The sequence below is a fragment of the Esox lucius genome, chromosome 11 (genome assembly GCF_011004845.1).
Source record: "Esox lucius isolate fEsoLuc1 chromosome 11, fEsoLuc1.pri, whole genome shotgun sequence".
NCBI lineage: Eukaryota > Metazoa > Chordata > Actinopteri > Esociformes > Esocidae > Esox > Esox lucius.
In genome coordinates this window covers 18,845,726-18,862,148 of record NC_047579.1, presented here as the reverse complement: position 1 = coordinate 18,862,148, position 16,423 = coordinate 18,845,726, and positions in this window count along the sequence as shown.

Sequence of the window (16,423 nt, the reverse complement as noted above, 5' to 3'; positions counted from 1 at the left end):
CGCCTAGGCCTGTGTTCATTGATCTTCCAGTGATGACCTCATGAGGGTAGAGGCCTGTTTTTGCCCTGGGCCTTCCTCTCATGTATGTAAGCACAAGGGGAAGTGCTTTAACCCAGTTCAACCCTGTCTCTTCCCCCAACTTTGAGATTTTCATTTTAACCGTTTGACGCGTACGATCACACCAGTGTGATCAGGCTAGAGTGGTCCCTGAAGCGTACGATCACACCGGTGTGATTAGAACGTCTTGTTTAGAACGCACAATTAGCATGCCTAGCTACAAGTAACGTAACAATGGCTGGTCAGACCGCGCTATTATTTACTCACATTTATCTCAAACAGTGTTTATAACTTTATTTCCTGATTGTAATTGTTTCAAGAACACACTATGATTTTAACCAGGTAGCAAGCATTCAAATCAGGACAAGAAGTGTTACTTATGTACCAACAGACAGCCAACACTAATACACAAAAACTAATTATATTGGCGACTACTATAGAGCATCTTAAGCTGACAACCGATCAAAACCATTGTAAAAACCTTCTAGAAGTTACGTTACCCGTTGTAGGCTTTTTATATAGTTTATTAATTTTCACTGCAGTGAATTACTGGTCACCCTTTGTTAGCTAGCGGTTAGCTGACGTTTGCTAGCGGTTAGCTGATGTTTTCTAGCTAGCTACAGTTATTTATCAACCAACTTTTCCAGCTCTTAGAATTTGAGTCAACGAGAGAAGCTTTCAATGCAATGTATGTAGTGTTCCTTACCTGGCAAGGTGACTATTCAAATGCTGGAGTGAGTTCAAATGCTGTAGTGAGTACTGCGCAAAAAAGTACACGCGCAAAAAAACTCACGCTGGGGGTCGGTAAGGAATATTTGAAACTCACGCATGAAAAGGTTAATAGTTCATTTTTCTCTTTCCACTGCCCCTCCACTCTGCGGGTGGTAGACACAGTGAGTCTTCAGATCAACTCCTAGGTACTCAAGACATCTTCTGAATGGCTCCGTTCACAAAATGTGATCCATTGTCACCCATCTGGGTATGATTTCAGTCAATAATGCCTTAGCAACTGCTGTTGCATCAGCCATCCCAGGCGGGAAAGCCTCAACCCATTTAGGAAACTTGTCAACAAACACAAAACAATATGTATTTCCCTTGCAGGGGTTTAACTCAATAAAATCCATCATCCCATGGTCAAAGGGGCCATCAGAGGGAGGATGGCTGGACTGGGGGACTGCTTGTCCCCTTCCTACATTATATCTGAAACACACTAGGCATTTGGAACAAACATGTTGAGCATAATTCACCCAATGTATACCAGTTCTTATTTACCATATTTACCCCCCCTCCCCCCTTTTAAAGTGTGAATTTTTCCATGTGAGATCACTGCATAGAAATGAAACAGACATTTTGGTAAACAGGGGTTACCATTAGGGCCTATCCAAACCTTATTCACATAGGATGCCCCCGCGTTTTTCCAGGCGGTTCCCTCTTTAGGTGAAGCCTGAGATTGCGCTTCAACAGTCAGAGAGGGAGACCGTAGGGGTCAGATGGGTCATCTGCAGGGCAGAATGAGGTGGCCAAGGGAAACAACATCTCTGCCTGTAGTATGGGCCTCTCATTTACATATGGCCACTTCCTTAGGTAACAAGACAGCTTCCAACAGGTTACGAATAAGTTGGCCATGTTGGATCTGTGTACCAGAAGAAGTAATGAACCCCCACATTTTCCACAATATACCAAAGTCATGTACAACAACAAAAGCATATCTAATCTCTGTGTAAATTGTAAAATTTTGACCCTCAGCAAGGACGCAGCTCGGGTGAAAGCAAACAGCTCCGAAGCCTGAGCAGAGAGATGGTGTGGCAATCTGTGACCCTCAACCACATCATGATCAGTGACAATGGCATAACCTACATTATTGACAGCAGAAGTAGGAGATTTACTAGCAGACCCATCAACATAAAAAACAAAGTCACTATTGGGTAGAGGTTCATCAAGTCATCACGAGGGGTACACTGTTGGTTAATAGCACAGAGGCAGTCGTATGGCTCCCCATCTACCTCCGTGGGAAGGAATGCGGCTGGATTCAAAACAGGACTCCTTACAACAGTGACATGGGGGTAACAACAGTAAAGTGTTATGGTAATGCAGAAACATAGCACCGGACAGATGACTAGTTTTGTGTTCTAACAAAATGGAGGCAACAGAGGAACTCGTAGCTTGAGCGGCTAAACATACACCAGAGGCTGTGATTGCGAAACAGCATCTGCTCCCGCTGCTACAGCCTTCAGACAATAGAGAAGGCCTTGTGCTACAGCCTTCAGACAATAGAGAAGGCCTTGTACCACAGCCTTCAGAAAATAGGGAAGGCCTTGTGCTACAGCCTTCAGAAAGTAGGGAAGACCTTGTGTTACAGCCTTCAGACAATAGGGAAGGCCTTGTGCTACAGCCTTCAGACAATAGGGAAGACCTTGTGCTACAGCCTTCAGACAATAGGGAAGGCCTTGTGCTACAGCCTTCAGACAGTACGGAAGGCCCTGTGCCACAGCGTCCAATTTAGAAGAGAAAAAGGCAATTGGTCTCAACTTGTCACCATGTTTCTGCATTAATAGAGACGACATATAACCATCTTTTTCACACACTGCTTGAATAAACTTCTTTTTTGGATCTGGAAACCCTAAAGTAGGAGAGGTAGCCAGGGCCCATTTATAAGTAGTAAAGGAAGCATCTCCCTCAGGAGTCCACACTACTCTATCATGTGATGCGAGCTTCTGGCCATAGGCCATGTCCTGCAAGGGCTGTACCAAACGAGCATATTCAGGAACCCATTGCCTACAAAAAAACCTGTAATGCCCAGAAAGGACAGAGGTTGAGTTTTAGTGAGTGGTTTTGGGATGTCAGTGATGGTTTCTATTCTGTCTGCAACTGAGACTTTTACCCCCTGCTGTTAGTTTGTGGCTTAGAAAAAGAACTTCCTTCTGGACAAACTGTAGTTTATTCAAACTGGCTTCATGACCTAGCGAGCCAATGTACTGTAACAAAAGCACAGTGTCTTTTTCACACATATCTTTATCAGGGGAATGGACAAGAAGATCAATGTACTGGATAAGGGTGCTGCCATGTTTAAATTGGAACCCTTCCAAGTTATCTTTTAGAGCCAATGACAACACAGCACGAGATTCACAATAACCTTGAGGCAATGTTGTCCACGTATATAATTGGCAGTAGAATTCAAATGCAAACTAATATTGTGAATCCTTGTGCACAGGAATACTCAAAAATGCATTAGCTTGGTCAATCACAGAAAAATACTGACTATTGCCCGGGACTTGGGTCATGATTATATAAAGATCAGGTACAATCGGTGCATGCGCATATACTGCCTCATTAACATTTTCAACCCCTTCGATGTAAATGTAAACTAATATGATTTAATCCATAACTGTATAATCATATAAATCATAACTGCCATAACACAATAATCCCAATTAATTGTGTAACAGGTTATGTGTAATAACAACATGGTAGATTTCTATGCTAGTGAGATACACCAAAGATTGGAAGGCACTGCTGGAAAGACAAGACTCTCAGCTTTCAGCAGACACCCTGGATACACAGATATGACCTACCGTTCTTGTATAAGACTGAATTTAATTAAGTAACTGAGGTACCCCAGATATGTAAAAATGTAACAATACAATTGTATAAAAACAAATACTCAAATGAAAACATCAAAACAACATGATAATAATAAAACACAGAATAATAAAATAGAAGTAGAATAAAAACCTGATAAACGGGAAGTTATAAAAACAGGAAGCTATAAAAGCTGTAAGGCTAAACACTGTGGTTAATTTTAAGTGCTCAGTCATAGGTGCGTGAAAAGAGAAGTGTTTTTAACCTGGATTTAAAAATGGATACGTTTGGGGCATGTCTAAGATCTTCTGGTAGTTTATTCCAGTTTTGTATAGCATACACAACTGGAATAAATGCTGGGTTGTTTAGATGACCCAACTACTGGTTTGCCGGCATTGGGTCATGATATTGGGTTGCTTTTCAGTATGGCAGGATTTGTAAATAGACCCAGCAAGCCAAACATAACCTCTCAAGCGCAGTGGCGCCATTAATTACCCAAATGCTGGGTATTTTCTTAACTCAGTGTTGGGTCAATAATCCTGCCGCATCACGTTAGGATTAGAGGTGACTTCTTTTTCAATGGATTGGAAAGGCAGAGGGACAAGATGTCGTCACCAAAAACAGGTATTTAGTTCTATCCTAAATATTTGTATTCAAATGTTAGTTCAATGTGGATCCAGAAAATTGTTTATTCAACTCATTTAGTAAGCGACCCTATTTATTTAGCGGTTTGTAGCCCAGATTTGCTAAATCTAAGCTACAAACCGTTTATGACTTGTGCTGTGTTGTAAAGTTCACCATCTGTTTTTCTTTATAACCTTAACTAGCTACAGTAGCTATTAGACTAGCGTAACGGACTAGTTATCAATATTATTCCCAGTGAACAAACGCTAGTTAGGCCAGGTTATAGCTCCACCATCTCATCTTAATTTAGCTAGCAAGCACTAATACATTTACTGTATACGGGTCGATTCGAATTTCACAGTTTCGTAGCTAGTTAACGTTACTGTCAGTATTTAGTTAGACATTGTATGTCAACATTATGTGTAGGTAGCTAGCTAGTATTGTAATGGTACTGTAATGTCTCCTCTAATACTGTATGACTAGATGTTCTTTTTCATACCTGTACAGTACCTGTTGAGATAACGTTTGGGCTGTGTGTGTGTGTGTTTAAGTGAGAGGATCAAGGATTATTGGTCAGTCCTCTAACCATATGTTTTCTCTCAGATATTCAATGAATACTTTGGTGGAGGAAACACTCAAAGATTGGAATCTGGAGTCTCACATCTCTAAATTTGAAGGTAAGATTATCATTTTCATTCTTTGTCTTTATGGGTGTAATATGCCAAACTTAACTCCAAGATGTAGCTAATTCACATCAATTGAGTTGAACTGATATGAGAGTGGGTGAACTGGGGTGCACCACCACTTCAAATTGCATCTATATTCTATTAAATGTAATGGTTGCAGTTTCGATTGAAACTTCTAGTACAGGCTGCAGTGTTTTACAGTACACTAAGTATAAATTGCTAATTGTAACATATAATTAACTACAGCAGGGGTTCTTAAACCTTTTCAGCCTGGGACCCAAATTAGAAAAAAACATTTGAGACCTGAGCTCATAAAAACATGACTACTATGTGTAAAGATAAGTACATTTCATTGCCTTTATACCTAACACGTGCATTTGCTGCTCATCTCCTTCCTACTCAGAGATTCAGAGAAACCCATCAAGCATTGCTTCAAATTGTCTATGAGCAAAGCACAATTCTCACACTAGAATATAATTAAAAACATATCAATTAAAACAGAAATTTATCTGAGGTTTTTGTACAAAAATGCTCAAATGCAATCCTCCTAAATTCTGAGAATGCATTCCCGACCTAGCTAGTAGGAAATTCTATGGAAAGTAGTTTTCAGAACAATTTGTGTAAATGTCTCATATTCAGGGTTGTAAATAACTTCACTGAAATATTGTGTATTTGTCTTTCAGATACGAAAGGTGACTTGCCCTGATCGTGCTGTCTCTACTTTTCCTGCACAAACATCTCTAGGGTTTACATGGTCAGAAAAATAGAAAATATCCAGTGAGCAGTAGTTCTCTGGGTAGAAATGTCTTGTTGATGGCAGAGGTCAGAGGAGAATGGCCAGACTGGTTTGAGCTGATAAAAAGGCAACAGTAACTCAAATAACCACTTGTTACAACCAAGGTATGCAGAAGAGCATATCTGAATGCACAACATGCCGAGCCTTGAAGCAGATGGGCTACAGCAGCAGAAGACCACAAGAAAAAGAAAGTTGTATGCAATGTACTTCTGTTCAATTGCTAGCTTTTAGTTGGAAATTCCAAATTTTATTTTTGAATGCTTAAGAAGTGCTATTTATTTATTTAATATGTCAAGCTGTGATTTGGCAAGAGATAATTTTGTTGTGTGTGTGGTTCCAATGTTAGTAACTATTGAAGCCTCAGGTTGACCTTGCAAACAATTATCCATAAATGTATTTAGAAATGATTAATTGTGCTTTTAAAGGATATGGAGGGGATTTGGATGTTTTAAATTTAATTAAGTATTACATCAATAAATGTTTATTAATTTACTGACAATTTGTCATCATTGATTGACCATATAGGTAATAGTCTTTTAACCTTTAAAATGCATTTTGTTAAATAAAATGTAGGATTTAAAACCACAGTAACCCAGCAAGAAAGTAAGAAATAACCCAAAGCTGGGTGGAAATATCCATGAATAACAATAACCCAACCAAAGAGTAGAAAACCCTAACCTGCTGGGTTAAATCATGTAACCCAACATTTTGGGTCATTTAGCTAACCCAGCCCCACTGGGTCAAAATAACCCAGTGCGGGATATGTACTATAGAGACCCAGCATTGTGTGGCAGAAACAACCCAAATTGGGTCAATTTTGACCCAGCATTATTTAGAGTGTAACTGCTAAACGGAGCTTCTCCATGTTTGGTTTGGACTCTGGGCTCTACTAGCTGACCTGTGTCCATGGATCTAAGAGTTCTGCTCGGTTTATATTATTCAAACATATCAGAAATGTATTTGGGGCCTAAAACTTTCAATGATTTATAAACTAAAAGCCCAGAGGTAGCATAAAGAGATTGAACAAAAGCTGTCCAAGAACTGATCCCTGGGGAACTCCACATGTTATAGCCACCCTATCAGATTCATGATTTCCAATGGTGACAAAGTAACACTGGCCATCTGGATAAGATCTGAACCAATTGAGGACTGTCCCAGAGAATCATGTACTACTACCCAATTTTCCAGCCTTTCTGTAAGTGTTCTATGATCTACAGTGTCAAATTCTGCACTGAGATCTAATAGAACAAATGTAAACTAGTAGCAATTTTAAAAAGAGTAGAGGATGGGAAATAAATATGAACACTATGGGTAGAAGTATTGAATATTATAAATATGAGTGTAATATGCCTATGAATGGTACATAAAAAATAATATTGCAATGTAAATTAAATGTACATATAAAGACATCAGAGCATTTGGAATGTTCATGTGTGATCAGTATGATCATAGATCAGTGTTGCTGATTGAGTAGCCTTATGGCCTGAAGGAAGAAAAACAGGGAGTCTGGAAGTGCGTGATCCGATGCTCCGGTAGTGTGAACCAGACGGCAGCTGTGTGAACAGACCATAGCCTTGGTGGCTGTAGTCTTTGATGGTGTTGTCCTTTCCTAAGGCATTGTGTATGGTAAATGCCTTGCACAAGGGAAGATGGCACCTAATGACATGTTCGGCAGACTTCACCACCCTCTGGAGGGACTTGCGATCTGAGCGGCTGCCGTTCCAGGCAGTAGTGCAGCCTGAGAGGATGCTTTCAATTGTACCTCTGTAGAAGTTGTTGAGAGTTTTTACAGACAAAGAATTTGTTCTGAACTGAGAGCATGTCCACGATGTTTCATAGGAACTCTGAGTGCTGAGAATATTGTTAAATACAAGATAAATGATCAATTGTGCAGATAAACAGTAAAGCTCAAACAGATAATCATAAGGGAATGATAAAACATCCAAGCAGGGTTCTGATCGCTCTCTTGCGACTGAGATTTCTGCTGAGTATTTGTGCTTCAAGTGGCTGTTTGAGAAAAGGAAGCCCTGGCTGACACATTCAGATGGCAGTGTTCAGTTAAAGAGTAGGACAAACTCAGGGTTAGTTGGATAAAACCTGCTACTGAGCAGGTTAGTTTCACGGTCAATGTTGCCGTAGTAACTCTGAGAAACTCTGAACTGGCTATTGGAAACTGTAAACCCAGAGCATCCATCAACTCTGAGCCAACTAACTCAAGGTTTTCACTAAACTCGCTTTCTGAAAAACCCCAGTGATCAACAGAATAACTGTAAATTCTATAGTGTAGAAATTGCAGTAGATCACAAAAGACAATTTCTCAATTTGAGCACACGAGTGTGTGTGTCATTTATTTTTTAGCAGAAAAAACACTAAGGACAGTAAATTACATGTGTAACGTATTATGTTTATCACTCCATTAAGAAACATGTTAAGAACAAAGTGCTTAACAACAAAGGTGAATTATGTATGTCACATTCACTACAATAGTGCCTTTCACTGTATTTGCATCATTTAAAGATACTATAAACATACAGTGAGGGGAAATTGTGTCAGTGGTCAAATTCATGTTTCTCCAACACTGCGGACAGGGATGTTATCTCTTCCTGTGAGGTGTATGTGCCATATCCTGACATCAATACAACGAATGTACGTTGGGTTCTAGTACGTGTTTGCTTATGGTGAGGTGTGGTTGGTATAAGTTTGCCTTTTCCCCATGGTCTGCTCATCTAATCAAAGGGACCAAGTACGCCATATACACTCACCTAAAGGATTATTAGGAACACCATACTAATACTGTGTTTGACCCCCTTTCGCCTTCAGAACTGCCTTAATTCTATGTGGCATTGATTTAACAAGGTGCTGAAAGCATTCTTTAGAAATGTTGGCCCATATTGATAGGATAGCATCTTGCAGTTAATGGAGATTTGTGGGATGCACATCCAGGGCACGAAGCTCCCGTTCCACCACATCCCAAACATGCTCTATTGGGTTGAGATCTGGTGACTGTGGGGGCCATTTCAGTACAGTGAACTCATTGTCATGTTCAAGAAACCAATTTGAAATGATTCGAGCTTTGTGACATGGTACATTTTCCTGCTGGAAGTAGCCATCAGAGGATGGGTACATGGTGGTCATAAAGGGATGGACTTGGTCAGAAACAATGCTCAGGTAGGCCGTGGCATTTAAACGATGCCCAATTGGCGCTAAGGGGCCTAAAGTGTGCCAAGAAAACATCCCCCACACCATTACACCACCACCACCAGCCTGCACAGTGGTAACAAGGCATGATGGATCCATGTTCTCATTCTGTTTACGCCAAATTCTGACTCTACCATCTGAATGTCTCAATAGAAATCAAGAATCATCAGACCAGGCAACATTCTTCCAGTCTTCAACTGTCCAATTTTGGTGAGCTCATGCAAATTGTAGCCTCATTTCCCTATTTATAGTGGAGATGAGTGGTACCCGGTGGGGTCTTCTGCTGTTGTAGCCCATCCGGCTCAAGGTTGTGCGTGTTGTGGCTTCACAAATGCTTTGCTGCATACCTCGGTTGTAACGAGTGGTAATTTCAGTCAAAGTTGCTCTTCTATCAGCTTGAATCAGTCGGCCCATTCTCCTCTGACCTCTAGCATCAACAAGGCATTTTCGCCCACAGGACTGCCACATACTGGATGTTTTTCCCTTTTCACACCATTCTTTGTAAACCCTAGAAATGGTTGTGCGTGAAAATCCCAGTAACTGAGCAGATTGTGAAATACTCAGACCGGCCCGTCTGGCACCAACAACCATGCCACGCTCAAAATTGCTTAAATCACCTTTCTTTCCCATTCTGACATTCAGTTTGGAGTTCAGGAGATTGTCTTGACCAGGACCACACCCCTAAATGCATTGAAGCAACTGCCATGTGATTGGTTGATTAGATAATTGCATTAATGAGAAATTGAACAGGTATTCCTAATAATCATTTAGGTTGAGTGTATAATGTATAAGTGTTGTATTGTTGTATTGGAAATAATCAAGTTACCATTCGCCACCAATATTTAACAGCAATGGTTTGTTGGGTGAATTCCACAAAGATAAGAAATAATAGTGGTGGATCAGAGAAGAGCCGCCCAAGGGATTAGCATAAAAGTATGGCCAGAAAACATTATGCAAGATGGTACTGTATAAAAGTGAGTGTCCGAGGTTGGGAAAAGAGTTGTTCTGCAGACCAACTTCATTAAAGTCTATTTTGGATTCACAAACTCCTGAGTCTTTGCATCTTTTTGGCGGGAAAACTGAAGTATTTTCCATGACACAAACACAACATGGTGTTTCACTCTAATCATGGTCATGTTCAGTAGGACAATGTAGTAAAACACTAGCTATAACTCTCTAGTAGTGAGTAAATAATATATAATTGTAAATATTCCTGAAACGCCACAGAAGATGTAAACCTGTAAACTCATTAATAAACAGAAGGTCTGTAAAACTTTCTCATTTAGAAATCATTCATCTGGTTGTTGTTGTTTATCATTGGTGCATTGGTGTAAAATGTTTATTTATTTAACTGTTGACAAAACATTCCTGCTTCTGTAATTGAATTATAATGTTCCAGATTAGCGGCAGGGAAACCCCCGTAGCCACTGCAAGGCAGGGGGCCCCAACATGCCCTGCATAGCAAAAATGCTATGCCTACATATAAAATTGTGACAACTGCGACCTCTGCTGGTTCACCTCCCCCTGCAGTGGGCGGGCCCCAGCGGTCGACGTCACCGGCTTTCTGACACCACCGTCTCATCATACATTTCACCTGTGTCCCGTTTAGTGCACCTGTTCCTCATCATCGCTGTTTCCCCCCGGTATATATGTTCCCTCTGCTCCCCCTGTCTTTGTGTGTGATTGTCTCCGACAGTGTCAAAGAGCTGTGCGACGCTTCGTACCATATATATTGTATATCTCTCCTGGATACCATTAAATATCCTTCTACCACGCCTTCTCCTGCTCCTCCTTGTTCCCACACCCCGAAGCCGTGACAGAATCACACACCAATACTACAACAAGGATATGGAGCCTGAAGGAGCCACAGGCGAGGTCGGTGTTGCGGAGGCAGTTCAAGTACACTCAACAATGCTGGCCAGCCTAGGCGCTGCAATGGACAGCGTACTGAAAGCGGTGCAGCGCTTAGAGCTGAGCCAGCGGAACCCCGCAGCACCGGCCGTCTCTACGCCTCCCCAAGCCACGCCGCCCAACACGGGAGCGATGGCCATTCCGCTACCCAGGGCCTACGACGGGGCGGCGGACCGCTGCCAGGGTTTCCTGCTGCAACTGGACATCGCGCTCCAGGCATTGTATCCTGCGCCGACCGAAGCCCAGAAGATCTCTTCACTCGTCTCCTGCCTGTCCGGGAGAGCCCTGGAGTGGGCCACCGCCGTTTGGAACTTCGAGCAGCCCACCCAGGGCAGCTACGCTGAGTTCACCCGCCGCTTCCGAGTCGTGTTTGACCATCCGCACGAAGGGAGAGAGGCGGGTGAACGACTGTTCCACCTACGGCAGGAGACGAGATCGGCGCAGGAGTTCGCTCTGGAGTTCCGGACCCTGGCAGCGGGATCGGGGTGGAACGAGCGGGCTCTGATCGACCACTACCGGTGTAGCCTACGCGAGGACGTCCGGAGGGAGCTGGCTTGTCGAGACGTGTCCCTCTCCTTTGACCAACTGGCGGACATCTCCATCCGTCTCGACAACCTGCTAGCTGCCCGAGGACGTCCCGGTAGAGGCCCGCCCGTTCCACCCTGCCAACCCGTCACCGCCGTCCCCGTGGAATTGGGGGCGGCTGCACTGCCGGGCAGACGTCGGGGAGGGCAGGTGCGGAATGCCTCCAGGGGGCAACGAGGCCGTAATACTGCACCACGCCGCACCTCCCTCCCTGAGTCAAGAGGCGACAGGCAGGGCACTTCCGCATCACCCCAGGTAGCACATGCACATTCACCACTAACCTCTTCCCTCTCTATGTGCACTGTCCCTGTTAGGTTCCCCGGATTTCCGCTGCTTGCCCGGTGTAAGGCGCTGGTAGACTCAGGCGCAGCCGGGAATTTCATGGATAGGTCTTTTGCCCTACGGTCGCACATACCCCTCCAGGACCTCGACACCCCCCTGCCCGTGAGAGCTTTAGACAGCCGGCCACTAGGGTCCGGTCTGGTCACGAGTTGCACTGTTCCCCTCCTCCTGATTACCGACAGCCGACACAGCGAAACCATTACATTCCACATCATCGACTCTCCCACGTTCCCAGTCGTTTTAGGTTTCCCCTGGTTGTCCCTACACGACCCCTTCATCTCCTGGTCTAGTCGACGTCTGTCGGGGTGGTCGCGGAAGTGCCAGGGTAGGTGTTTGGGTGTTTCCGTTGGCTCGACCTCGGTGGAAAGTCCAGACAGTGCGCCCGCCGTGCCCATTCCCCCCGAATACAGGGACTTGGCTACGGTTTTCTCCAAAGCCAAGGCTGCTGTGTTGCCACCACACCGGCTGGGGGATTGTGCGATAGACCTCGTTGACGGAGCCGCACTCCCGAAGGGTCACGTGTATCCACTGTCCCGCACCGAAACGGAGACTATGAACGCCTACGTTGCGGAAGCGTTGGAACAGGGCTACATCAGGCCCTCCAAGTCACAGGTCTCCTCGAGTTTCTTTTTTGTGAAAAAGAAGGACGGTGGTTTGCGCCCGTGCATCGATTACCGGGCGCTGAACAAGATCACCATTCCGTTCCGCTACCCTCTCCCTTTGATCTCTGCGGAGGTGGAGAGGATGCACGGGGCCCGCTTTTTCACTAAATTAGACCTCAGGAGTGCCTATAACCTGGTGCGTATCCGGGAAGGAGACGAATGGAAAACCGCTTTTAGTACCACGTCTGGCCATTACGAGTATTTAGTGATGCCGTACGGGTTGATGAATGCTCCTTCAGTCTTCCAGTCCTTCGTCAACGACGTATTCCGAGACTTGTTGTGCGAAGGAGTGGTAGTGTATATTGATGACATCTTGATATTCACTGCCACCCGCGCCAAACATGTCTCGTTAGTGCGCAGAGTGCTGGCTCGACTGCTGGAGCATGACCTGTACGTGAAAGCCGAGAAGTGTCTGTTTTTCCAGTCGTCTGTGTCCTTCCTGGGTTATCGCTTTTCCAGCACAGGTGTGGCTATGGAGGAGCCTCACATTGACGCCGTGCGTAATTGGCCGACCCCAACCACGGTTAAGGACGTGCAACGTTTCTTAGGCTTCTCCAATTACTATAGGAGGTTTATCCGGGGCTTTAGCCAGGTAGCGGCTCCGATCACCTCCCTTCTGAAGGGGGGGGCGACCCGGTTGCGGTGGACCGTGGACGCGGAGCGGGCGTTTGTGGAACTGAAACATCGTTTCACCACCGCTCCGGTCCTGGCCCATCCCGACCCGTCGCTCCAGTTCATCGTGGAGGTGGACGCGTCCGATTGTGGGCTCGGTGCCATCCTCTCCCAACGGACGGGGTGTCGTAACACGCTCCGTCCCTGTGCCTTCTTCTCCCAGAAGCTCAGTGCGGCGGAGCGGAACTACGACATTGGTGATCGTGAGCTGCTGGCCGTGGTTCGAGCTCTGTCGGCGTGGAGGCACTGGTTAGAGGGGGCTAAACACCCTTTCCTCGTCTGGACTGACCACCGGAACCTGGAGTACATGCGGGCAGCGAGGAGGCTGACCCCTCGCCAGGCAAGGTGGGCTATGTTCTTCACCCGGTTTGTGTTTACTCTCACCTACAGGCCGGGGAGTAAGAACGTCGGGGCTGACGCGCTGTCCCGCCAGCATGACACGGAGGAGAGGCCAGTGGATGATGCTCCCGTGCTCCCGGAGTCATGCATTGTGGCACCGGTGGTATGGGAACTGGACGCGGACATCGCCGGAGCGCAGCGCGACGAGCCCTCTCCGCCCACATGCCCTGAGGGCCGTACGTATGTGCCGGCGTCTGTCCGCGACCGCCTCATCTACTGGGCGCATACATCTCCCTCCTCCGGTCATCCTGGCATCGGGCCAACAGTGCGCGCCCTGGCCGGTAAGTACTGGTGGCCCACTTTAGCTAAGGACGTCAGGGTATACGTCTCTTCCTGCTCGGTGTGTGCCCAGAGTAAGGCACCCCGGCACCTACCTGTGGGCAAGTTGCACCCCTTGCCCATTCCACAACGGCCATGGTCCCACATTTCTGTTGATTTCTTGACAGATCTCCCCCCTTCCCAGGGCCATACCACCATCCTGGTCGTTGTGGATCGGTTTTCGAAGTCCTGCCGCCTCTTGCCTCTGCCCGGCCTTCCTACTGCCCTACAGACCGCGGAGGCCCTGTTCACACACGTCTTCCGGCACTATGGGGTGCCCGAGGACATCGTGTCTGACCGGGGTCCCCAATTCACGTCTAGGGTGTGGAAGGCATTTATGCAGCACCTGGGGATCTCGGTCAGCCTGACCTCGGGCTACCATCCCCAGTCCAACGGGCAGGTGGAACGGGTCAATCAAGAAGTGGGTAGGTTCCTCCGGTCCTACTGCCAGGACCGGCCGGGGGAGTGGGCAGAGTTTCTGCCGTGGGCAGAATACGCACTGAATTCTCTGCACCACTCCTCCACGGGCGTGACGCCTTTCCAGTGTGTCCTGGGCTACCAGCCGGTCCTGGCGCCGTGGACGCCGAGCCAGACCGGTACCCCTGCGGTGGACGACTGGTTCCGGCGGGCAGCGGGCACATGGGAGGCAGTACAATCCCGCCTCCGGCTCGCTGTCCGCCGTCAAAAGACCAATGCAGACCGCCACCGCGGGGAGGCCCCGGTGTATCGGCCGGGCGACCGGGTCTGGCTCTCGTCCAGGGACCTGCCCCTCCGCCTGCCCTGCCGGAAGCTGGCCCCGCGGTTTGTGGGGCCTTTTAAAGTCCTGAGGAGAGTCAACGAGGTAACATATCGGTTACGCCTTCCCCCCGACTACCGTATTAACCCCTCGTTTCATGTGTCTCTCCTCAGGCCGGTGGTGGATGGTCCCCTCCAGGGGTGTGAGGTGCGGGAGGTGCCCCCTCCCCCTCTGGACATCGAGGGGGCCCCGGCGTACTCTGTCCGCTCCATCATTGACTCGAGGCGCCGGACGGGGGGCCTCCAGTACCTCGTGGAGTGGGAGGGGTACGGCCCGGAGGAGCGGAGCTGGGTTCCGGTGAAGGACGTCCTGGCTCCCGTCCTTGTCCGCGACTTCCATCGGCGTCGGCCGGACCGCCCTGCTCCGCGCCCCCCGGGTCGGCCCCGAGGCCGGCGTCGTCGCGCGGCTGGGGCCGCGCGTCAGGGGGGGGGTACTGTGACAACTGCGACCTCTGCTGGTTCACCTCCCCCTGCAGTGGGCGGGCCCCAGCGGTCGACGTCACCGGCTTTCTGACACCACCGTCTCATCATACATTTCACCTGTGTCCCGTTTAGTGCACCTGTTCCTCATCATCGCTGTTTCCCCCCGGTATATATGTTCCCTCTGCTCCCCCTGTCTTTGTGTGTGATTGTCTCCGACAGTGTCAAAGAGCTGTGCGACGCTTCGTACCATATATATTGTATATCTCTCCTGGATACCATTAAATATCCTTCTACCACGCCTTCTCCTGCTCCTCCTTGTTCCCACACCCCGAAGCCGTGACAAAAATAAAAAAGCAAAAAACTTTGAGGGTGAGAAAATTCTGCTCGTTGAGAGCCCCTGAGTTTCGACTGCCAGGTAAAAGAAGTGAAAGTAGGCTACCGTGAAGTAGGCTACATAACAGATCTTCAGATGTGATCAAAGAAAATCTGAAAGCACATCATCCCAATACGCGCAGACAAAGACCGTGGAGTAGTACCTGGAGACAACACATCAAATGATGAAACTGAGAAGTTTTACCACAGTGTTGCATCACCTCTAATAAACAACTAAAGGTTTATATTTATTTTACTCAATGAGATTGCTTACCTGTAATGACATTAAATAGAATGTGTATGTTCTGTTTGAAAATTTAATAAATCCACATTGTTGTTTTTTGAGCTGTAGATTTATTTTCACAAACCTACTGTTGAAGTCTAACACTTCCCCGAGTTGGTTTGATGGATAGAAGAATAACACACAGGAGTCAGGTCAATTACCGTATCGTATATTCCGTTCATTACAAAAGCTTTTGAAGACAAGTGTCGCCACACAATGTCTGAGATTCAACAGTCACATCAGCATTATTTATACTTCAAACATGCCTAAAAAGTGGAGGCGTTAAGCTAGCCAAGCTAGTGTGCCATTGGTCCAATTTATGTTCTATACCTTATATGTATAAATGCAGCACAAGCATCCTCTTGCCCTTTGTGGTTTTCTGTCTTGTGTCTATTCTGAACTCAGCCCTGTTCCAGACTATGTGTGTGTGTCGTTAACCTGTTTCCTGTTTTGTCAAAGAGAGGCTCAGTCTGCTCTCCTAAGACTTCCTGTTCTCTACTTGTAACATTTCAGTTTCAGCTTATAATACAGACACTTAATATTTTGCCTGAATGCTCACAACATTTTAACAACTTATTCAATAAATATATCTACAATTCCCCCTTTTGATCTCTCCCCGGAGAGATCACCCCTATTCGCCAAGATCCAGTTCTCCCGGGTCATGCTGCTCCAGTAGAGGCATCAGCATCCCTGGTGGCGGTCCTGGAGCCTTCTCAATGGC